This window comes from Cebus imitator, unplaced genomic scaffold, assembly GCF_001604975.1.
Source record: "Cebus imitator isolate Cc_AM_T3 unplaced genomic scaffold, Cebus_imitator-1.0 Scaffold112, whole genome shotgun sequence".
Taxonomy (NCBI): Eukaryota; Metazoa; Chordata; class Mammalia; order Primates; family Cebidae; genus Cebus; species Cebus imitator.
This window is the reverse complement of record NW_016107427.1, coordinates 1772614-1796142: the sequence shown is the minus strand read 5'-3', so window position 1 is coordinate 1796142 and position 23529 is coordinate 1772614. Positions and strand designations below refer to the sequence as shown.

The window sequence follows — 23529 nt, the reverse complement described above, 5'->3', positions numbered from 1 at the left end:
AGTAATGATGGTACCAGAGGGCTGTGGAGCATCCCAGGAGATCCTTAGGGAAAGACAGTGTGAACACCAGTATTATAACCAGCTAAACTGTCACAGACATGGAAGGCAGCTGACAAACATCTCAGACACACAAAACTCGGCAACATTATTCCTATGGGATAGAGGATAAACTGCAACCAACTAAGAAACGAATTTTAAAACATTATCAGAAGCACTAGCAGTAAGTTGTGAATCTAACTATAGGACTAAGGCTAGAATAAATATGTCTGGAAGAAATTTATAAGAATGTAAAGTGATACATTTCTGAGAATGGAGAAATCATAATGCTAACCATGGTTTGGAGAGAAAGGCAGAAAGTAGGTGGGGAGAGGCTGGGCACAATGATTCACGCCTGTAATCCCAGCACTGTGGGAGGGCGAGGTGGGAGGATCACCAGAGGTCAGGAGTTCAAGACCGGCCTGGCCAGCATGGTAAAACCCCAGCTCTACTAAAAAATACAAAAACTAGCCAGGCATGGTGGTGGGCACCTATAATCCCAGCTACTCAAGAGGCTGATGCAGGGAGAATTGCTTGAACCCGGGAGGCAGAGGTTGGAGTGAGCCAAGACCGTGCCACTGCACTCCAGCCTGGGTGACAGAGTGAAACTCTGTCCAAAAAAAAAAGAAAAAGAAAAGAAAGAGATTGAGAGAGAGAGAGGAAGGAAGGAAGGGAGGGAGGGAGGGAGGGGGATGAGGGAGGAAGGAGGGAGGAAGGAGGGAGGGAGAGGGAAGGGGGAGGGGGGAGGGGAGAGGGAGGGAAGAAAGGAAAGGAAGGAAGGAAGGTGGGGAGCAGGAAAAGTGTGCTGACTTCCTCATCTTTACAGCCAGGGCTAAGAGGTGTTATTTAAAACTGATGAAGCAGGTGACAGGTTCAAGCAGACTTCACAGTGAAAGGCGAGAACTAAGACTAGGTGAGGGTGACTGAGGATCAGCAGAGGCTGGGTCCCCATATCACTCCCCCGGCCCCACTCATGGTGGGGCTTAGTAAATATGAGAATAAAACAGCATCACACTCAGAAAAAGATTGTTTAAATTTTATAACCAAAATAAACGTATCCAAAATTGTTCTCAAAATAGTAGGTATTTGTTTTACACAAAACGTGATGACAGTAAGAAATATTGCCAGTATAGACATCATCCCTTCCAGGCTGGCCTTTTTCATTTTGTATCCAAAAGCTACAGTGGTGAGACAGGGTAGCCAGAAATCATAGCAAAAAGCCACTTCCACTTAGTGATTGCATAATCATATTCTCAGAAGAGCTCAGTAAAGTAGAATTTTAGAGTTGCTTTTATGTCTAAAAATGTTTCTTAGGCCAATGTGAGGTTGAATGGTTAACTTTTGAGATTTTTCTGTGGAATACATTTCAACATTTTTTAAGCCCTAAGTCTGGGAAATTGGCTGTCTGCTCCACTAAAACCAAGATACGATGTTCTCAGATCTGGTTGTGGTCTCCAGGCATTCCGCTATCTAAAGAAAGTAACCCCCTAAAATAGAGTCCCATCTCTAGATGATATATTCATTTGGTGAGAAGTCATTTGCAAGGGAAATTCCATATTCAATAGCTGCAGTTTAAAAACTGATTTTGGGTTTTCCATGCCAAACATGTATTGAGCGAAAAGCATTATCAACTAATAAAGTAATGATTATGCTTGCAAGCTAAATTTACCTTCTTCTGATTTAGGATTTCCCATCTAACGTCCTTCAACTTGAAAGCAACTCCAGTAAGAAGGATGCTTTCTTCTTCCTTTGAATCCTCTCCTTTTCTAGATGCTAAGGACCATGAGGCAGATGGTTCCCCTACCTCGCCCCCCCACCCAGTCCGTTTCTAGGAAGTTTTATGACCAACTGGGCAGGATTTGGATGCGTTCTGCAGGGAGTGCCAGACACCAGCCCATCTGGTGGACATTCATCTACAGGCTTCTTGGTCAAGGTAATGCTCACATTGTTTGGGTACAAAATGAAAACACAGCATTTGATTACAAAAGAATTTAGAAAAATAAGTGTGGTCACAGCAAGTTGTATGAGGATCAAAAATTTTTTAAATGGAAAAAACACACTGGAATAAAAAGAGGAAATTTTGTTTAAAAAATTAAAAGTCACCAAAGATACACAATGTCTGCTACAAAAGTTCTTTTTGGAAAATAAATCTTTAATTCAACATTTTTTATATTATTTACATAAATTTTGGTTGAAAAGAACCACGTAGATCAATACTTTTCAGTAATTTGTGAGTCTGAAATTATGTTTTTCTGTATGCTCACAAAATAATTATACCTCTACATTTGTCATTGAAAGAAAAAATCGTTGATAAATGCCAGATTCGTGGGTCTTGGAATTTCCTCATTTCCAGATTTCTAAGGCAGTGGAAGTGACCTGCTGTGTCCATAGGAGAGCACCTCTCATGAATTTATGCCTTATATCTTTGCCAAATTCAACCTTTTCTTACTCCTTTTTATTCTAGAAAACATTCTCAAGTGTCAAAGTAGTCAACTGCTAACTATGAATGCAGGCGGATGCTGCTGTCTGCTTTGAATTCTTGTCCCTTCTCCTGTTCCTGGGCACACCTGGACCCATCCGGGCTCCCCTGCAGCTGGGTGGGCTTGGGCTGGGCTGCAACAGTGAGCAGGAGGGATGCCCCCTGGCTTCCAGAGGGACTCACAGTCTCTCCCCAGCTTGGCCAGGGAAGCAGCTCCGGGGACCTCAAAGTCACCTGTGAAGGAAGATAGAGAAGCTGGGCCCCTAAGTGCCACCCCACCCAAACCTCTCACGTCCCCAAGCCCCACTCCACCCAGGCCCTGTTTGTCCTGCTCTCACCAATAACAAACATGCCTCTCTTATGCTTGGGCCGCGACACACGTGCGTGTCTATCTGTTGTAGCCGTGGCCTCCCTAACACACTCACTAAGTTACAGGACTTCCTTTCATTCCTGTATCCTGAAATTCCGCTAACATTTCAGCCTTTTCTGTTCACCTCATGATACTAACCTCTGTTCTGTAACCAGAACTGCTTTAGAAATGTCGTTCCCAGACGCGGAATTCTTGTATGGTTTTTGTTCCCAACACCATGTCATTCGAGTTGTTTTCGCAGCAGCGATGGATTTATGCGGCTTTGCTAAGCCTCAGCTCATACTTGCCATGTTTTGTATCCATATTGGGATCTGGACAAGAATTCAGAGAGGGGGCGTCTGTGCCAGAGTTCCTGTCTGACCTACTGCTGTGGTTCCAGAACATTCCGTCCCCAAGCTGTCCCGGCCCATGGCAGGTGGTCAGCAGGGGCTTGTGTGACCAGCTCAGTCAGACTCCAGTCCATTGTGCTTAGAGGCTCCTCCAGTGCGGGAGCTGGTGAGGCCCCTTCCTCAGGGAGATTTTGCTTCGCTTTTCAGCAGAGCTCGGGCAGGGGACAGGAGCCAGGCTGCCTACTGAGCTCCCAGTGAGCAGAGGTCTGAGAAACAGCACGGACTCTGCTCACACTGTGGGAACCTGTTTTACACTTTGCTATATGTTACTTGTATTCGTAGAAAAATATAAACAAGAAAAATAAACAAAAAGAAGAAAAAGCCACTTGTAACCCCATCCCACAGGTGTGGACGAAGGAAACTACGCATGCACTTTGTGCTGTGACCTTGTGACCTGCAAGGCCCTGTACACGTCTTTTCACGTAACGATTATATCATTAGCAGTTCTTAAGGTCAATAAATGAAGAGCTGGATCATCGCAATACTTGCGTAGAATGCCATGATGAGCACGTCATTGAGTGATGCTGCAGCGCTGGCCGTTTAGGTTGTCCAGATCTCAGCTATTATAAAAAGGCTGTGAATCTGTTATCTCCGCAGGACACACTTTAAGACGTTGCACACATTTTTAAGATTTCTGATGGGCATCGTTAGAGCATCCTGCAGGAATCAGTGACCGGCCCCGTGTCCTCCAGCATCCCCTACCCCGGGCATAGCTTTCTTTTTAGTATTTGTTAGTCCCTGATAATGAAACATGGCACCTTGTTATCTTTTTTAATTTGCAGTTTTATTCATGATGTTAATCTCTGGCTCTTGAACCAGGCAAGATGTTAACATTTTGTGTGCTGCATATGCCTTTGGTTTGCAGCTTGCTTGTTGTTACTGTTCTGTTGCTGTTGGTTTTTCTCTTTGTAGCCTTGGGAATGACGCGAGAGTACGTGGGACCCTGACTGTGGACGCACTTTTCACACTCATCTCTTTAAACACTGGGCCCTTACTCTGAGTGTTGTGTGAGATGCTACCCCATAGTGGGGCCAGAGGGAGCAGAAGAGCTGACCGGGGAGACCAGCTACCCTCTGCATGCAAGGGGCAGTGGGCCGGTGGCTTGAGTGTGCCTGCAGGTGTGGCAGGGGCAGGCTGGAGCTGGCGTGGCCCCCCCACTGCGTGGCTGCAGGAGAGGCGCCACCTCTTCGCACACAGGCCTGCTCGCCCGTGAGTGCAGCTGTGACCGTGCCAGCCTCCCAGGGTTGCTGAGGATCAAGTGAGAAGTTGCAGGTAGAGTGCTTACAGCAGCGCCTGGCATGCAGTGAGCCCAATTCAAATGCTTCTGTCATAGAATTTGATCTTAATATTGTGAATCCCTCTGGTTGTTTCATTACCTACAATCACAGGTTAATAGTTTATAAGATTAAAATTTTCCAAGTCACGGGACCCACACAGGCCACACTAGACACAGCTGGCACCTGGGAGTGTAACTGGGGTTCACATTCTGAGAAGCCACTGCCCCAGGTGAGGCCTGCATCAGGGACTGTGAGTGGTGTAGGAGCTAGGCGTTCAGAGAGGCCCTGAGGACTTGGCCGCCACCAGCCATGGTAGGAAATGGTTGGCAAGGATGGTGCCCTGAGAAAGGGAAACCTAGAAGGAAAATTGGACCCTCCAGAGACTGCTCATTAAATGCAGAAATGTCCTCCAGATGCCAGCTTGGCCCTCCAGCCAGCACAAGATCAGACCGAAGCCTTCAGCAGCTGCCATGTGACCAGATAGGGCTGTGTCCAGGAACTCCAACACAACATGGCTCTTGGCCAAGGTAAGCACAGGCATCTTTAAAAGTCATTAGGTTGTACCAGGCACAGTGGCTTATGTCTGTAATCCCAGCACATGGGAGGCGGAGGCAGGAGGATCATTTGAGCCTGGGAGTTTGATTCCAGCCTGGGCTACATAGGGAGACCTCATCTACAAAAAAAAAAAAAAAAAAAAATAGCTGGGCATGGTAGCATGTGCCTGTAGTCCTAGCTACTCAGGAGGCTGAACTGGGAGGATTGCTTGAGCCCAGGAGCTGGAGGCTGCAGTGAACCATGACGGCACCATTGCATTCCAGCCTGGGTGACAGAGTGAGACCCTGTCTCTTAAAAATAAACGTTAAGCTCCACTCACACAGAGCGGGTAGGAGTGAGTTCCACTTGCATCAGTGTCTCTCTAACTCAGGGGACCCTCTGTTGAATTCAGGTCCTTAACTGGATGTGGCCCATCACACTGGGAGGGGCCATCTTGCTTTCCTCAGTCTGCCAATTTGAATGCTAATCTCTTCCAAAAATATCCTCACAGAAATATCCAAAGTGATGTTTAACCAAATATCTGGGCACCCTGTGGCCCTGTCCAGTTGACACATGAAATTAACCATCACAACACCCAGCCACCTACAGGACTCCTCCACCTCGTTGGCGAACGGGCACTCCAGCACAGTCGGAAACAGGTCTCTGCCCTTCCTCCCGAGTTCATCTGAGCACAGCACAGACCTGCCGGCCAGCACACAGGCGGGTCCCTGGACCATCCCCGGGCCTTTCTCCCACACCCCCACGCCCCCACGCCAGTCTAGCATCACACCTTGCTGGTTCTACCCACCTGAATGCACTGTGTGCTGAAAAATTCAAGGTGAGGAGCAGTCCGCTGGCACCAGGGAACACATGGAGGGACCATGCCAGCAAGGAATTCACAGCTCTGAGCCCCCACGTCTTCAGGCCAACCCTTAGGACTGCCCTAGAGAATGCCCCTCCCAACCACAGCAGGTGACTGTCATGGGCATCGCCAGCCTCTCAAAGATGCAGGAGGAGGCGTGGTGTGGAGGGACCCGCAGCGCCAGAAAAGGCAGCTGCCGCAGAGTTGAAGAGCCCATCTTAAGAAGAGTCCCAACAGCATCGAGGCCTGACTTCAGGTTACAAGCACAAGGATGGGGCCAGACACTGCCACGCTCAGCAGGCGTGGCCAGCAAACCATGCTACAGTTGCAGTGGACACCAGCCACAGCTGCTCAGATCCCTCCCTCCCTTGACCGGATGCCGTCGACCTGTGGCTTCTGCTGGTTTTACTGAACAAGAGCCACAGTGGGAAGGAAGAAGAGTTTTTCAGCCGAGCAGCTCCGAGTCTGAGTACATCAGGGTAGCCAGGCATGACGAGCATGCATTGTCCACGCTCATGTTGGTCTGCGCTCCCACAAACTGAGAGGTCTTTTAAGGAAATCCCTCCCCAATCCGGAGTTGAGTCATCTGGCTTCCATCTCTGGGCTCCTTAAATAACCAGAATCTCAAATTAGCCATGAGAAAGAAACACACAAAAACATCTCTTTATGATGAAAAGGAAGACAAAACCCCAAAGCTGCCATGTGGGACAGAGACTGCTCCCTTCGTCACCGTTCATCTCTCTCCCTGCACCTTCCAGTGCCTTGTATTCATGTAAGGTGAGAATGAGCTGGAACAGAGGGAGGAGATGTAGGCCACTCGTGGCGGCGGAAAGGCACTGCCACTCCAGAGATCCCAAAATAAGGACGGTTTTTCCGCAAAACATTTGCTTGTAAGAGATGCAAATGAGAGGTATTTTTAGGAAATATTAATGCACTGAGCTCCAATTTGCAGACCAAGATTTACTTCGTCCCCTCCCCCACCGGGAGCTGTCTGAGCGCTTGGCTCCTTCCTGGAAAAATTCTACTCTGGAATAATGACTTGGTTTCCTCATAGGAAGAATGCACGCATATTGTCAAGAGCCAAACAATACCCAAAGTTACAAAAGAGAATGCAACAATAAACTAAAAATGTCACTACCAAGCCCCTTGCCCAGAACCCCCCTCATTCACGTCGGGTGAGGCCAGGCCCTGTGCAAGCCATAGACGGAACACGCAGCTCATGGTTGAGTCGATGGGGAAGTTAAAGATTTTCCTTGAATTTAACAGAAGGAAAAGAAATGGAGTGAAACTGAAGGACTGCTAAACTTCACGTAAATGAATCCTATCCCAGGAAATGCTTATCCCTCAAAGATAGGCAGGAATCCCTGAAAAAGAAAGCCCGGTCCCCCACCTGCACCCCTTCCCCCAACAGCCCCAGCCCTGCTGACAGCGCAGTGTCCTCCGGCTGGTGGTGCCAGACAGACAGACAGGCAGACACAGGGTGGACGAGACGCCCAGAACTAGGCCCATGCACCCGGGAGGACAGCATGAGGTGAAGGGGGCGCCTCAAACCTCTGGAGCACAAGTGGACACCGAATAAGGGGGAGATGCGAGGGGCACACCAGATCAGCTTGGAGAAAAGATGAGTGGTCCCCCTCACACCATGCACAAAAACACACTTCCAGCGGCTCGGAAACCCACACGAGAAACGTGAGCTCAGGCAAGTCCTGGAAGAGGACATGGATGCATTCTTCTCTCACCTGGGTGCAGAGATAGACCCTCTAACTGTGACTCAAAGTAAAGAAAAGATTGGTAAATATGAATATAAAAAAGGAAAAATATTTTTGCATAGCCAAAAGAAAACACCATAAATGAAGACAACTGAAAAACTAGGAGAAAACATTTGCAACAGAAGCCACAGATGAGGGACTAACGTCCTTTTTTTTTTTTTTTTTTTTTGAGATGGAGTCTTGCTCCATCACGGAGGCTGGAGTGCAATGGTGGAATTGTAGCTCACTGCAACCTCCACCTTCTGGGTTCAAGCAATTCTCCTGCCTCAGCCTCCCAAGCAGCTGGGATTACAGTGTGCGCCACCACTCCTGGCAGCTAATTTTTGTACTTTTAGTAGAGACGGAGTTTCACCATGTTGGTCAGGCTGGTCTCAAACTCCTGACCTCAAGCGATCTGCCCACCTTGGCCTCCCAAAGAGCTGGGATTCCAGGCGTGAGCCACCGTCCCCATCCCCAACATTCCTAATAGATGAAGAGCTCTTACAAACTGAGGACAAAGGACCAGAAATCAGATAGACATCCGGAAAATGACACAAACAGTTCCCCAAAAAGATGAAAATGAGCCTGAAACACAGGAAACCTGCTCACTCACTCATCCTCGGAGAACGCCAGGTGCTGCCTCTAATCCACAAGGCGGTGCATCCGCCAGCTGCACTGAGGGAAGCAGGCCCCAGTCCCTCATGGGGACACCCCGGGCTACAGCCCTCCCAGAGGGGCGTTGGCAACACCCTACGAAACAACTCGCACACTTACCTTTGTCTCCGGGAAGATGTCTCCAGTCCAAATCAAAGGCACCTGTGCCTGATGTCCTTCGTTTGCAGCGATGTTTGTAATTGCAAAACACTGGCGACAGTCTGAGCATCCACACACAGGAGGGGGCTGGATGAGCTGGGGGTGTCCACCGGTCTGAGAAGTTTCTGGACACACAGGCAGGTGGACAAATAAAGTTCCAGAGAGTCTAGAGGGTGCTACCCTTCAGGAAGATGGCCATGAGGGGCAGGGATGGGGAGGGGTGCTGGGGCAGTGGGTGGGGAGGAGAGTAGTGAGGGGGTGGAGTGGGGGCAGGGAGGAGGAGGAGTGTGGAGGGGGGCAGGGAGAGGGTGGGTAGTGGGGGCAGGGAGGGGGGAGGGGTGTAAGGAGTGGGAGTGGGGAGAGGGAGTGGGAGGGATGGTGTGGGGCCGAGGAGCAGGAAGGGAGAGGCACGGGGGAAGTAGGGGACAGGGAGGGGAGGGGGTGCTGGGCAGTGGCGGCTGGCAGGGATGGCGGCAGGGGTGTGGGCTTTTAATTAGGGTTGATTAGAACACAGAAGATTGGCTGGGTGCCATGGTTCACATTTGTAATTTCAGCACTTTGGGAGGCCAAAGTGGGCGGATCACTTGAGATCAGGAGTTTGGGACCAGCCTGGCCAACACGGTGAAACCCTATGTCTACCAAAAAAAAAAAATCCAAAAATGAGCTGGGCGTGGTGGTGTGAACCTGTAGTCCCAGCTACTTGGAGGCTGAAGTGGGAGAGTCACTTGAACCTGGGAGGCTGAGGTTGCAGTGAGCCGCAATGGCACCACTGTATACCAGCCTGGGCAACAGAGAGAGATCCTGTCTCAAAAAAAATAAAGAAAAGAACACAGAGGATTTTGCAGGTTGGCAAGTGATGGGAGGGTGGCGGGATCAGAAGTAGCATTCAGGACCCTCCCATCCGGCTGCACCTGTTTTCCTTTGCTCTCCTCTTTAGTCCCTCCCCTGCCCTCGCTGGCCCCTGGCCCCTGCTATGCCAGGCCCTCCCATCCAGGAAGCCCTGGAGGGCCCCTGAGTGAGAGGCGCTGGCTCCCTGGCTCTTCTGGTTGGGGTACATGTCACTTTCCTCCCCCGTGGGTACAGGCTCTCTCCCAGGCCTCTTCGGGACCTGGGGAATGACTACTTGTCCTGTAAGAGCGTCGCCTCCTTCAGGAAGTCCCTCCTGACCCGACCAAGCAGAAGCCCTGCCTGACCACAGCACCTCACACAACTTTGATGAATCTGCTAGCCTGGGTGACTGAAAGACTTGTCCCAGCTGCTGTCTCAGCCACCGGGCCCACCGTCTCTCCCTAGGGTGTGACCCACACCTTACCATTCTTGATCGGCTTAAGAAAACACCTGGCCATGAAAGTGAATACAGAATACATGTGTCTATTAGTAAAGCAAAGGCTGCTCACCGTCCCACCATTGTTAGAGAATTTACAGTCCCTGCTGCCATCTTACAGAGGGTGGAATCCACCCCTTGTGGGAGGAGCTGCTGCTGTGAAAGAAGCTCCCTGAGCTCTCAGAGCCACAGTCTCAGCTGCTAATCGCCTAGCCCCTTGTAAGTGAATGTGAGGCTGTGAGTGCGAGATAGCAGGCAGGCCCCAGACACCTCAGAGCACCAGACACGCAGGCTCCTGTCACTGGTGTGTGTGAGGCAGGTGCATGACCGTGAGCTGCTTAGGAGACGCCCAGGAGGAACCTGTGCTCAGGAGGGCTCCACGCTCAAAAGGGCTTGGTGCTGAGGAGGACCCAGTACTCAGGAGGGCTTGGTGCTCAGGAGATCTCAGTGCTCAGAGGGCTTGGTGCTGAGGAGAGCTCGGTGCTCAGAGGGCTCAGTGCTCAAGAGGACTCGGTGCTCAGGAGGGCTCGTTGCTCAGGGGGCTCGGAGCTCAGGAGGACTCGGCGCTCAGGAGAGCTCAGTGCTCAGCGGGTTTCGGTGCTGAGCGGGGCTCAGTGCTCAGGAGGGCTTGTTGCTCAGGAGGGCTTGTTGCTCAGGAGGGTTTATTGCTCATGAGGACTTGGTGCTCAGGAGGGTTCAGTGCTCAGGAGGACTCGGTGCTCAGGGGGACTCAGTGCTCAGGGGGACTCAGTGCTCGGGGGACTCGGTGCTCAGGGGAACTTGGTGCTCAGGAGTACTCGGTGCTCAGAGGGCTTGGTGCTGAGGAGATCTCGGTGCTGAGGATGGCTCGGTGCTGAGGAGGGCCCAGTGCTCAGGAGGGCTTGGTGCTCAGGAGAGCTCAGTGCTCAGGGGGGCTTGATGCTGAGAAGGGCTCGGTGCTTGAGGGGCTCGGTGCCCAGAAGTACTTGGTGCTCAGAGGGCTCAGTGCTGACGAGAGCTCAGTGCTCAGGAGGACTCAGCACTCAGGAGAGCTCGGTGCTCAGAAGGGGTCAGTGCTCAGGGGGTCTTGGTGCTGAGGAGGGCTCAGTGCTCAGGGGGCTTGGTACTCAGGAGGACTCAATGCTTAGGAGGGCTTGTTGCTCAAGAGGACTTGGTGCTCAGGAGGGCTCAGTGCTCAGGAGGGCTCAGTGCTCAGGAGGGCTTGGTGCTCAGGAGGACCCTGTGTTCAGGAGGGCTCAGTGCTCGGGGGGCTCAGTGCTCAGGAGGGCTTGGTGCTCAGGAGGACCCTGTGTTCAGGAGGGCTCTGTGCTCAGGAGGGCTCGGTGCTCAGCAGGGCTCGGTGCTCAGGAGTACTTAATGCTCAGGAGGACCTGGTGCTCAGGAGGGCTCAGTGCTCAGGACCTTGTTCTCGGAGGGTTCCATGCTCAGGAGGACGGTGTTTGCATTTTGAGTGCTCTGCAGTTGTTACCTTGATATTTTAACAATTTTATTATTGAATGTGTGCTTTGAAAGAGAAGCCCTATGGGGTTTGGAGCCTCGACTCACCCAAGGCCACTCCAACGTTCTGACCCTGACGCCTCTACCTGTGAAGGTCCCTACTTGCCTTGCAGGTGTTCCCTTCCTCAAGGGAGCACAGCAGTAACGGCAAGTAAAAATCACTGTGACAGATTGAGAGGGCAGGGGAGGGCGATGGAGGGAGGCGCACACACAGAGACAGACTTTGGAAAAAAGGAACTTTTTCATGTTTCATGAATAAGCAGCCTCATTTTCATTTTTCAGTGCACCCTGCAAATTACATAGCAAGTGCAGCTCTTGAGTGTTATACAAATATGACATATCCTGCCAGAGTTTGCTCTTTAATGAAACTAGAGAAGTCGGCAGGACCCCACAATCTTGTACAGCAGCCTCCACCATCCTCAGTTTCACTGACTGTGATTTCAGTTACCCACAGTCAATTGCATTTTAAAATTATAAACTGGAAAATTCCAGAAATAATTCATATGCTTTAATTTGCACGTTCTCTGAGGGGCACAATGAAATCTGGCACCACCCTGCTGTGTCCTGCACAGGATATGAATTGTCCCTTGTTCAACATCTTCATGCTGTCTACACTACCCGCTGTTAGTCACTGAGCCCTCTCGGTAGTCAGATAAAAGAGACATGGTTCATGTAGTGCTCCGTACAGCTGCATTTCACCCCGTTTCTGGGTTTCCAGGCCTTTGACCTTGAACTGAGACTTCTACCATTGGCTTCCCTGGTTGTGGGGATTTGGAGTTGGACCAAGCCATACTGCCAGCACCCTAGGGTCTCTAGCTTGCAGACGGCCGGCAGTGGGAATTCTCAGGCTCCAAAATCATGTGAATCAGTTCCCCTAATAAATCCCCTCTCAACTATCTACCTGTCTCTGTCTGCCTGTCTCTCTCCTCTCTCCTCTCTCTCTCTCTCTCTCTCTCCATGTATCCACTCATCCTATTGGTTCTGTTTCTCTAGAGAAATTCGACTAACACAGATGTGCAGGACCTTTACCCTGAAAACTGCAAAATACAGCCAGGAGAAATTAAAGACAACCTAAACAAATTGAGAGTCTTATGGTCTAAGTACTTCTGTCCCCCTAAAACTCACATGTTGAAATTCTGACCCCCCAAGGTGATGGTTTTAGAGGTGATTTGGTCACGAGGGTGGAGTCCTCATGATGGGATTAGTTTCCTTATAAAACCCATTGTAGACAGCTATCTAGCCCCTTCTGTTATGTGAGGCCATAGCAAGAAGGCACCATCAGTTGTGGAGCCTGAGAAGTCCCAGTACAAGCCATTTGCAAGCTGGAGAGCCAGGGATGCTGGCAGTGTAGCTCAGTCCAAGACCAAAAGCTCCAGAACCAGAGAAGCTGACGGTAAAACACTCAGTCCAAGGCCAAAGGCCTGAGAACACCAAGCGAAGGGTATAAGTCCTGGAGCCAGAGGCTAGGGAGCCTGGCCTTCACCAGACACCTTGATCTTGGATTTTCCAACCTCCAGAACTGCAAGAAATATATATCTGTTGTTTATAAGCCATCCAGTCAATGATACTTTGCTATAGCTGTCTGAATGGACTGAGACATGATCATGTATTGGAAGATTCAGTATTATAAAACTGTCCATCCTTCCCCAAAACAGGAAGACATGCTTAAGGCAATGGAAGGGATGGAGGCTCCAGTGAGCCATGGTTCTGCCATTGCACTCCAGCCTGGGCAACAGAATGACTAATCAATATTAGTCTAATAAAAATTCCAGCAGGCTTTGTTATAAAAATTGACAAGCTGATCCTAAAAGTTTAATGGAAATGCAAAGAACTTAGAATAGGGCAAACGATCCTACACAGAGTCTGCAGGAACGACACCAGCTTCTTTTTCTTAAGCTATAGGGTTCAAGACAATGTGGTGTCTGTGGGAAGCTAAACAAGCAGATCAATGGAACAGAATAAAGAGTCAAGAAATAGACCCACTAAGGCTGAATGCAGTGGCTCACACCTGTAATCCCAACGCTTTGGTAGGCCAAGGTGGGAGGATCACATAAGCCCAGGAGTTTGATACCAGCCTGGGGAACATAGGGAGACCCTGTCTCTACAAAAAATAAACATAAAAAAATTAGCTGGGTGTGGTGGTGTGCATCTGTGGTCCCAGCTACTACAGAGGCTGGGGTGGGAGGATTGCTTGAGCCAGAAGGTGGAGGCTCCAGTGAGCCATGGTTCTGCCAATGCACTCTAGCCTAGGCAACGGAGTGAGACCCTGTCACAAAATACTGAAAGAATTAGTTGTTGTAATGGAGGCTAATTTGCTAGTGGGAGTGAGCTCAGGTGGGCACGTTTCTTCCATAGTAACCCCAGTGGCCACCGCAGACATCCTTCAGTCAGTGGAAGGAGTGTAAGTACCCCTCCCCTTCATCCTACCCTCCTGCCCCTCTTCTTCCTTTCCCTCCCCCTCCTCCTCTTCTGTTTTACAGATACATGAGGGGTGGGGCCTGGGACCTGAGCCCTGGAATCCTCATGGAGAAGCTTCCCTGGAGTCCTTAGCTGCAGAGTGGTGGGCACATCTGATGCCCTTATTCAGATCTGCCCACTCGGATATGTGTGAAGTGCTGAAGCTTGAATACATAAAATACAGGAGGGCTTGCAAAGGCTCTGTGTGTGATGCACACAGCCAGCTCATGCTCAGGAGATAGGGAAGGGGGTTCACTGAGTGCCCATGCAGACGGAATGCACTTATTTAATGAGCAGCGAAGATATTACCAGACAGTCAAGGAAAAATCTGTGTTTTTCCACTTTGGGAAATAGTCAAAGCTTTCATATTCCACCAAAAATAGAAGTGGAATTCTAGAAAGCAAAAATAGGTGGGCTTATACTTGTATGCCATTCAAGCAAAGCCGTGTAGACTATGACTGCTCTCATCTCTCTGGAATGCGTGCTGTGTTCCCAGGAGGTCCTGGAAGGAGCCAGGACAAGAGGGGGCCTGGGACCTGTTCCTGGGCCCGCCCTCCTTCAGCCACCCGGGCCCCTCCTGGTTCTCGCAGGGCCATGTGGGGTGGCAGCCCCCTAGATGTGCCCTCCCTCCTCTCCATCCCCTTAGGCGTGGGTGACCAACATGAGACCCTTCCCCCTGAAAAGAGCCTGGCCGAAGAACTGATAAGTACTCCATCACAGGTCCCCATGGTGGCCAGCATAGGACAGGCAGAGAGACTTTTCCCCTTGAATCTGGAGGTTTCCGGCAAACACCGTGTGCCACATCCCATCATTGTGGGGTGCTGGAAAGGGGCAAGCCTCAAACCTCAGTGCAGGCCGGAACAGTAGCTCACATTTGTGTGGCTGATGGGAGTATTTAATGTTTAATTTATATTTTCTTTTTACACAATTTGCTTGAGGCATACTTTGTTGACTCATAACTACAGATAGGCTCTCTGACAAGGAGACTGAAGCCCAAGGAAGGGACCAATGTCCAGTAAGTGACCTTGTCTCACATCAGCCAGAGCTGATGTGAAACGAGGCCCAGAGCCTTTCATCTGCCAGGGAGGGCCAGGCCACAGCAGCCGCCCATGGCCAGGACATAGTTGGGGGGTGCCCAGACCACAGCCATCAGCAATCCCCCACACCCAGGCCACAGACTTCCCACCCGCCAGGCAACAGCAGCCCCCACCACCACCAAGCCAGGCCACAAAAGTCCCCCCTCCAACGCCTTAGGCCACAACAGGGCCAGTCGGAGCCCTGAGGCCTGGGCTTCTTCACCATTTCCCTTGTTTCTTCCACTGCTTGTTCTTGAAGCAAGGCGGGTGGGCAAGCAGAGAGTGGGATTTGCTAGAAGGATCCTGTGGTATCTCCCCGGCTTGTTCCAAATTGGGCTTTTTCCGGAAATGCAAGGTTGGTATAACATTTTAACTTCAATCAACTTAATTCACCATATTAATATAAGGAAGCAGAAAAATCACACTATCATCTCAATAAATGCAGAAGAAAGAATGTGATACAATTCAGCATGCATTCAGGAAAAGAAACTCTTAGCCAAGTGGAGCTAGAAGGGAGTGTCCTTGATCTCATTGGGGGGAATATTTATATTTAAAAATCCTATAAATTAAAAATATTTATATTTAAAAATTTATATTTAAAAATATCTATATTTAAAAATCCTACCACAGATCTCACACTTACTGGTGAAATATTGAAAGTGTCCCCTCTGAGGTCAGGAATAGAATGAGGAGGCTCACCACTAACACTTATTTTCTGCAGCAGCCAGTGAGGTAAGCCTAGAAGAAAGCCACAAAGGATAAAATGATTGGATAGGAAGAAATGAAAAAGTCATTATTCACAAACAAAATGACACATATGTAGGAAACCCAAAAGAATCTGCAGGTAACTATTGAAATTATTAAGTGAATCTGGAAAGATTGCTGGTACAAGGTCAATACACAAAGATCAATTGCATTCTACATACACCGAAAATCTGTGGTTACAAAATAAAAATAGGAAATATTTTAAATGGTCATCTAATGCACTGAATGTCTGGGACTAAATCTAATGGACTATGTGTGTAATATCGACACAGAAGACTAGAAAATAATGAAAGCAACTGAAGAATATTTAAATTAATGTAGGAATAAACTTGAACTGGAGCACTCAATATTGTGAGAATATCTGTTCTCACCAAATTGATCTACAGCTTCAATGCAATTCGAATAAAAATTCCCGCAGAATGTTTTAGGGAAATTGATAAGCCAATTCAAAGATTTAAATGGAAATGCAAAATACCAAATATAACCAAGAAAATTTTGAAGCATAAAAAACTGGAAGGTGGATCTATGGTGTCTAAAGAAGACTCATGAGAAAGCTTCAGTAATTAGGACAGGAAGTAGCAGTTCTGAACAAAATGGTTTTTCTGATGTTTTTTCTGAACAAAATGGTTCAGAAAAAAACCACAACCCACGCCTATGTGGATGCTTAATTCTTGACAAAGCTACTGCAGCAGAGCAGCAGGGAGAAAGGAAATCATGTCAGTAAATGGTTCTAGGTCAACTGGACACCAAACACACACAACACTGATGGACTGACTCTGAACCCCTACCTCACGCTGTACAGAAAAACAATTCCTGGTGAATTATTCTCTAAATCTGAAAATTGAAACAATAAACCTTCCAGAAGATAACAGAAGCACACTATCATGACCATGGAGTCATTGAGGTTTTCTAAACAGGACACAAAAAAAACCCTAACCATAGAAAAAGGGTAGCTAAATTGGAACTAATTGAAATTAAGAACTCTTGTATTATAAAAGACTCCACTATGATAATGGAAATGCAAGACACAAGTTGAGAGAAGTTATTTGCAACACATATACCTTCCAAGAGTTTGTGTCTGGAATATGCAAATAACTTCTACAAGTAAATAATAAAGAAAACTTGTGGCTTCTTCACCAGAAAGGATGTGAATATGGAATATAAGAATATGGAAAGATGCTCAGTCTCACTGATCATTAGTGAACTACAGATTAAAGCCACTGTAAGGAAACACCACGACCCTCTGGAGTGGCCAAAGTATCAACACCAGCTGTCCAGGTGAACAAGAAGCAGCCAGAAAGCTCCTTGCCTGCTGGTAGGAGTATAAAGTGGCTCAACACTTTGGAAAATCAGTGTGACCTCTAGAGTGGGACCTATGTGTCTCCTGCGACCTGGTACACACTCAACAGAAACATACACACGTGTACTAAGAGAGACATATGAGGACGTTCATAGAGGCATTACTCATGATCACAAAGATTAGGAAGCAACAAAAATCTCTATCGATAGTAGAATGAATAAATAGGCTGTGGAATGGTCTTACCCTGGACATGACAATGAAAACGGTGAATTACTGCTGCTTCCACACAGGGTGATGGAGCTCATAAACACAGCATCAAGTGAGAATCACGACACAAAAGAATACATGCTGTGTGATGTCGCTTATGTGAAGCAAAAAACGGTATAACCGATCTACAGAGGTGGGAGTTGGGGCAGAGGTTACCTTTAAGGCCCAGAGGCAGCCATGGCTGGGGAGGGGCACGCAGGAGCTGGTCACATTTGTGTTGAGATGTACACTTATGACATGGATACTTTTGGTGTATGCATTATACCTCAACAAAAATGTTTGAAAATACACGATTATGGCCACTTTTTTTTTTTTTTTTTTTTTTAAAGATTCTACCCCCTTTTCCCTCTTTGTGTTTTTGTGGTGAAATTCTCTTTCTCTGCACCCTCCGCCTCCTGGATTCAAGCGATTCTCCTGCCTCAGCCTCCTGAGTAGCTGGGACTACAGGCGCCTGCCACCACACCTAGCTAATTTTTGTATTTTTAGTAGAGATGGGGTTTCATCATGTTGGCCAGGCTGGTCTCAAGCTCCTGAACTTGTAATCCACCCACCTCGGCCTCCCAAAGTGCTGGGATTACAGGCGTAAGCCACCACGCCCAGCCGATGATGGCCACTTTTTACACCACTGTTCACAACTGCTGTATCCCTGAGTAACTTGTATAGGTAACAGTTAGTCCGAGTCCCTGAGATTCCAGTTTAAAACTATAAACTGCAAGATCTTGAATATATGGTAATTGAAAGTTCCCTAGAGAGAAGGCTTTAAATAACCACATGAGCCATCTAATTTGTCACTAACCCAACTGTGATTAGACTCAGCCTCCAGCCTCCAGCCCCTCCAGAACAGCTCCTGGGGATCCAGCAGAGAGCCCAGGCTGCCCACGCCCTCCTGCCACCCCTCCTCTCTTGGCTTCAGTTGCTAATAACCTTTTAGCTTCTCAGGAAAGACTGTTAACATAATAATTAAGACATAACGCAGCAAAATAGAAAAAAAAAGGTCTCTTTTTCCTGCCTCTAGTCCATTATTTTAGAGTCATATGTTACCAGGAGTCATCCTGGTTCTGCATCTGTTTTATTTTTAAAATCTAGTGTCATTCAAAAGAAGCTGGTGAAGCTGCTAATTTTGTTTGATTTATATATTTATAGTCATCCCACAAAGAATTTGAGGTGTTTGGTGTGTCTCTATATTCACTTGCTCTTTTAATAATTTTTAAAAATAAGTTTCTGCTTAAGGATCATGTATTTCTTTTTTGATTTATTTTTAGTTCATACTTTTGTTACTGTTGTAAGCAGTGTCATCTTCCAAATTACATGTTGTTTGTTGAGATATATAGAAATCATTTTGGGGCTGTGTGCATGTGTGTCACTTTTACATTCAGTAATCTTGCTGAATTTTAATTAGATCTAAGACTTTGGTTGTAAATTTAAAATTATATGCCTATGTAACCATATTTATTTCTTCCTTCTACTCTTTATACAGGATCGAGCAAAAGAATCAAGACACAAGGGAATACATGCTGTGTGAGGTATAGCTCACTGCAGCCTCCAACTCCTGGTCTCAAGCAGTCCCCTGCCTCCGCCTCCAGAGAAACACTACCATCTTTTCTCTCGCGCCTCGTTGGGTCTTCCCACCTCCCACACTCACTTCTTCTGTGCTCACCTCTGGTATTAGGCTGAGCCTCTTTGGATCTGGTGCCAGGTTCCCTGGTTCCCTTCTTTCCTTTCTCCACCCTCTCTTTAGGTGATGGGTGACGTCTTCCATTTTCAAGGGTTTCAGATGTCCATCCCCAGCACAGCTCCCCTCTCCGGACATCAGTCTTTTGCACATAGCTATTGTCCTAACACGGCCACTCAGCCATCCTGTAGGCATCGCAAACTTAACGCACCCAAAAGGAATGCCGGGTTTCTTCCCCCATCCCCCACATCACCCGAGAGCGCCATCATCCACCGATAGTGCAGGCCAGAATCCTGGGTGAGCCCTGATGTTCCCTTCCCGCGCCTCTCCCGTGAATCTATCACTAAGTCCTGTTGAGTCTAATTCCAAAATCCTCTTACCTCTTTCTACTTTCACTCTTGACACCTGATACAAGTGTTCTGCATGGAAGCTGCACGCGTGCCTGAGCTCCAGGCAGACACCGCTGGGTGCCTCAGAGATCCCGTCCCCTCGCCCATGGTGCTGATTTGGCTTTGTGTTTCTGCCCTGCCACCCTTGGTCTGTGTGCTTCGATGGCAGCTGCTCTAACTCCCAGCTCCAGAAGTAGACCCTACTTGGCTAAACCAGGGATTACCTTTCTCTGTAAAGGACCAGATGGCAAAGATTTACAGCTCTGCTGGCCACATAAGCCCACTGCATATCTTCTTCAGAACCCTCAACCAACCCAACACTTTACATGTTTAATGTTCATTCTTAGCTTCGGACTGCACAGCGTCAGGCCAAGGCTCAGCTTGCCCACCTCTGATTTCATCACGCATCACGTTCCCTTTCCCTGGTCTCTACAGACTGCAGGTCTAAGTGGCCCGATCAGGAGGACTCTTCTGACCAGTGGTGGCATAAGCCTCCTTTCTTCTCTGACTTTACGTGCCACGGAAGTGCTCTTTCCTCTGCTGTGGGCGCTCCTGCCATCAATGTCTTCTCATCCTCCAAGGCTCAGCGTAGCTTCCTGCAGCTAGCTCTGATGCTCCTGAGTGGGGCGGCTGCAGCGCCCTTGGCTCCTGCAACCATTCACATGCCTCTCCATTAGAAAACTGCATTTCTCTGTCACCACCTGAGCCTTTTCATCCTTCGACTCCTTCTTACAGATACAGAACAGGCTCAGAGAGGCCAAACAACTCGGCCGGCGCTGCATGGCACAGCCTGGTCTGCACTGACCCTCACGCCTCTGCTCCTGCCCTGGATGGTGTCCCAGTTATCACACTGCACCGCTCCCTGATGCCATCTCCCCACTAGAACATGAATGCCCTGAAGCAAAGACATCTTCCTGGCCACGTGTTCACCCATGCATACCACACTGCCTATGGCACTGAAAGGTCATCGGAATGTCCTCTCTCGCCTGCCCCTGTATGTCTACTCCATTTTTGTCTCTTTAGGCTGGCAAGTGATAGAGACCATCCTAACTGCGCTGGGCTTAAACCTTTCAGGCCTAGGCACGAAGAGAGACTTACAATTGTCTCAATGCCAGCTCTAAGCACCCAGGGCCATCCTGGGAGTCAGAATCCCGCCTGATGTCCTGGAGTAGGGGTGGACTGCATGCCTGTCACAGAGCACAGACAGACCGCTCCTGCTCCATCACTGTGGGAGTTGGGAGTTGTCCCGGGGACGGTGGCACACTGTGAGCTGGGCGGGCCTTACACAAGGTATCCACCACCATGGCAGCTGCTGATTGAATGGTTTGGCACCATCTGGCTTTTGCCACTCCAGTCTCATGTCTTTTTATTTTTAAAATATAGGGCAAAAAAATGTTATGTCTCAAATCATGATATCATGGAATATTGGTCACCTCTTATTAGCAGTTTTATGTTCCTTCTGATGGTTTAGAAACAAGGAAATCAATAATCCACTTTAGGCTATAATCTAAAAAGTACCCGTGAGTGTCCTTCCTCAAATAGATTGGGCAGAATTAAATAAAACAAGCCAAGATGGTTTAAAGCTACATCTTTGGTTGTACACAGGTACTACAGTCCAACAGGCTTCTTCAATCAGTCCTAGGACACCCGGACCAAGACCGGGCCACTGCCTCAGCACAGCAGGTTGGCAACACACTCTGTAATTCGGGAGACAGAAATCCAAGCACACGATTGACCTGTGTGGCTGGAAAGGGAAAGAGAGGCTGTGCTGGCCACCCTGGCCAGGGAGGCCAGCACCCCCGTGCGCATGTCACGTGACCCAGCCCTCTGGTCCCACCCTTCTAGCTACACTCTGCCAGCCTCTGGGCATGACAGGAAGGGAGTTCACAGATCAGTGGCATTTACACGTGTAAGCTTTGAACACTTTTCAACTGAAAGCCCAGTGTGTGAATAGGCTGGGCAGCTGGGCCACTCCCAGACTGGCAGCCTCCCTCCCTTTCGGGCAGTTCCCGGAAGGCTTGAGACCACAGTTTGAAATCCACTTAATCTCTCGAGTCTGCCTGGGTCTATATCCTAAGCTGGTGGAAATCATTTTGTGCCACTGTATCCTGTAAACTGGCAATGCCAGCATAATTTGTAATTCCTCTTATGGGGGACAGTCACAGGGTCATGCCATTTAACTCTACTGAAGGGAAAACATGGCCAAACGGGTTTTTGGTGCTGTGTAGACCATGTTTCACAGCGGCTGATGTCTCACATGCTTTTGCAAAGCCTAACTCCGTATCCTGGGGCATACAGAGGGAGCCTGGCTGGATTCCTGCACTCAAGCCCTCGAGCATCAGGTTCATCTTCTGGGACACCAAAGTGATTGTTTATTCCATAATTCCCACAAAGGAGGCATTTAACAACATAACAGAGGTGGGGCAGGCACGGAAGTCCAGGAAGTAGATGGTGGCTGCTAATGCTTCTATGGAGACCCAGGGCCCCTCCAGGAGCCCTAGTGTTCGACTTCCACAGTGAACAAAGAACGGATGGCTGAGATATCCTCGAAATTTCTTTGGACCTCCTCAGGAGACTGCAGGATTCCTTCTCAAAGCGCCTCATCTCAAAGGCACCCAAGTGGGCATCCTGGAGCTCCATGCTCCACGATAGCTGGGAATGCCCTGTCCTGGGCCTGGGCGACTGGAAACTGCTTTCCTCCCTGACATCAGCATCAAGGGGAGTGCCATTCTTCCAAGTTAGGGAGAGCGCCATGGCAGGAACCATCTCTGTGGAGAGGATGGCATCTGAGGGCGTGGAACAGGACGGGACCATTAGAGGCTGCTGGCTGGTCCTGCAGAGCCTCTGGAGAGGCCTGTGGGAACAGCAGAGGGTCCCGGCCCTGGCCGCCATCTGCTTTCTGCTGCTCTGGAGGGAGAAAGAGGACAAGTTGAAACTTGCATAAGCAGCCTCCCTTCCGGGGATTATCTTGTGTTCCCCACACCAAGTCGTACCTAAGTGAAGGCCTGTGGAAGACTGCCACAGTGACCGCCCCAATGAGCCATGCTTCCCTCCGCCCGTCCTCCGTGCAGTCCCTCACGTCCACTCAGGCCCAGGCCATCTCACCTGCTTCTCCTGGGGAGAGGGATGGGAGCACCACAGGGATTTGCTTTCTCTCGCTGCCAATAGAGACCGATAGAGACCCGCCGGGAGGGAGGCCTGGCCAGCCTGGCTGGTGACACGTTGCCCGGATCTGCCAGGAGGCCACTGCTGATAAGTAGGCCCAGTGGTCACCTCGTGGGGCTGAGAGAAGCAGTCTCAGCTGAACTGGCTCAAGCTGCAGGCCCACAGGGTCATGAGCAGTGAAGAGAGGTTTTTGCTCACTGAGGTTTGGGTGGCCTGTTGCATAGAAATGCATACAAAGTCCTCATGCACGTATCTGTTTATTAAGAATGTGTCCCAAGAAGGTGTCCCAGGAGTCTTGATTTTTACATAGCCGTCCACGGTTGCCCATTTGGGTACTTTGCCTTCAGATGTGGTGAAACGCTCACTTGTTAGCTGGCTGGTCCCAAAGACAGGCTTGTTTTCCACCAGGCAGTGACTGAAGCCGGCAGCCTTTCGTGACCTGTCCTGGGTTCCAGGCTGTCACCTGTAGAGTGCTTACCGCATACCGGGCTCCCATAGTTTATCTGTGTTCATCTTTTAAGTTTTGTGGGTTTTCAGAGCCGGTGTCTCAGCGTTGCCTAGGCTGGAGCACAGTGGCTATTTACAGGCACCCGGCTCACAGACCACAGCTTCAGCTCTGGGACACAAGTGACCCTCCAGCCCCAGCCTCCTGAGTGGCTGAGACCACAGCATGTGCCACCAACCCCTGGCTCGTGATGGTCCCTTACTCCCCACTTTACAAGGGGGGCAACAGGCAGAGGGCAGAGTGGGCCACCTGAGGCCTGGAGGCCCGGACTAGCACACCCTCAACTTGACCCTGGAGCCTGCTGCTCCCCCCATCCAGGTGCAGGACCTACCGCCTGTCCACACCTGGCTCTGCCCACCGTCCCCAACTGCTCCACTAGGCTCAGGTCGCTGCGGTCAGGAGCTGAGGGAGTTTCCCCATTAAACTTCATCTTCGTGTAGAGAACTGCAGCCTGGAGTTGGTTATTCCAGTCTGTGAAAATGTTGCATTTCTACATATGCTTATCATCATCTGTGTAAACATTTCTTGGTATAACTGTGCAAGTCGGTAAATACAGATAAATCGAGCAGTGAGTCTATTGAATATGCTGTTAAAAAAAAAAAAA

At 49.2% G+C, this 23529-nt stretch overlaps 1 long non-coding RNA gene across 2 annotated transcripts; it reads right to left on the bottom strand.

Annotated features, from left to right (window-relative positions):
* Positions 1-4511: 4511 nt before the first annotated feature.
* Positions 4512-22987, bottom strand: LOC108311195. Of its 2 annotated transcripts, none has more exons than XR_001828095.2 (3): positions 22361-22987; positions 19247-22162; positions 4512-4650 (listed from the first exon to the last, which is right to left on the bottom strand). It is a non-coding gene; the product is annotated as an uncharacterized LOC108311195 (long non-coding RNA). The 2 variants fall into 2 exon arrangements; XR_005201847.1 differs by lacking the exon at positions 4512-4650 and adding an exon at positions 15473-15600 and having other exon boundaries at positions 18852-22162.
* Between the last annotated feature and the right edge of the window lie 542 nt (positions 22988-23529).